This window comes from Schistocerca piceifrons, chromosome 6 (assembly GCF_021461385.2).
Source record: "Schistocerca piceifrons isolate TAMUIC-IGC-003096 chromosome 6, iqSchPice1.1, whole genome shotgun sequence".
NCBI lineage: Eukaryota > Metazoa > Arthropoda > Insecta > Orthoptera > Acrididae > Schistocerca > Schistocerca piceifrons.
This window is the reverse complement of record NC_060143.1, coordinates 165,810,172-165,811,844: the sequence shown is the minus strand read 5'-3', so window position 1 is coordinate 165,811,844 and position 1,673 is coordinate 165,810,172.

Below are 1,673 nucleotides of genomic sequence, written 5' to 3'. Positions count from 1 at the left end.
CATCTCTCACTGAATTCCGCGCTAAATTTCGAGCTTCTGTAAATGATCGCCAAACTTGAGGATATTGTCATTGTTTAAATTTGGCATGCTTTTTTCGTTGTTTGTGCAGCAGTGTTCTGATCCGTTTTATGTACCAAGGGGGATCAGCACCGTCGTTTGTTAATTTATTTGGTATAAATCTCTCAATTGCTGTCGATACTATTTCTTTGAATTCAAGTCACATCTGGTCGACACTTACATTGTTAACTCGGAAGGAGTGGAGATTTTTTGTCAGAAGTTTTCAAGAGAGCTTTTATCTGATATTTCGAAAAGGTATATTTTTCGTTCATTTATGGAGGATCCGGGAGATACGGAAATTGCGATACGACAAATGTGTGTTCACTAATTGATGCTCGTTGTTAGCTCAGGATTATTTGTTGTTAAAAGAAGAAGTGTGTTTTCACAACACTGTGCTATTCGAGTTGTCTTATGAACTAGCTGCTCGAAATAATGTTCAGAGAATGCGTTTTGTACAGTTTCGGATGATATTTTATGAGTAGCTATCTTCTAATTTATACGTATATTTTCTTCAACGTATCGAGGGTAAATTAAAGTCTCAGCTAAACTACACTCCTGGAAATTGAAATAAGAACACCGTGAATTCATTGTCCCAGGAAAGGGAAACTTTATTGACACATTCCTGGGGTCAGATACATCACATGATCACACTGACAGAACCACAGGCACATAGACACAGGCAACAGAGCATGCACAATGTCGGCACTAGTACAGTGTATATCCACCTTTCGCAGCAATGCAGGCTGCTATTCTCCCATGGAGACGATCGTAGAGATGCTGGAAGTAGTCCTGTGGAACGGCTTGCCATGCCATTTCCACCTGGCGCCTCAGTTGGACCAGCGTTCGTGCTGGACGTGCAGACCGCGTGAGACGGCGCTTCATCCAGTCCCAAACATGCTCAATGGGGGACAGATCCGGAGATCTTGCTGGCCAGGGTAGTTGACTTACACCTTCTAGAGCACGTTGGGTGGCACGGGATACATGCGGACGTGCATTGTCCTGTTGGAACAGCAAGTTCCCTTGCCGGTCTAGGAATGGTAGAACGATGGGTTCGATGACGGTTTGGATGTACCGTGCACTATTCAGTGTCCCCTCGACGATCACCAGTGGTGTACGGCCAGTGTAGGAGATCGCTCCCCACACCATGATGCCGGGTGTTGGCCCTGTGTGCCTCGGTCGTATGCAGTCCTGATTGTGGCGCTCACCTGCACGGCGCCAAACACGCATATGACCATCATTGGCACCAAGGCAGAAGCGACTCTCATCGCTGAAGACGACACGTCTCCATTCGTCCCTCCATTCACGCCTGTCGCGACACCACTGGAGGCGGGCTGCACGATGTTGGGGCGTGAGCGGAAGACGGCCTAACGGTGTGCGGGACCGTAGCCCAGCTTCATGGAGACGGTTGCGAATGGTCCTCGCCGATACCCCAGGAGCAACAGTGTCCCTAATTTGCTGGGAAGTGGCGGTGCGGTCCCCTACGGCACTGTGTAGGATCCTACGGTCTTGGCATGCATCCGTGCGTCGCTGCGGGCCGGTCCCAGATCGACGGGCACGTGCACCTTCCGCCGACCACTGGCGACAACATCGATGTACTGTGGAGACCTCACGCCCCG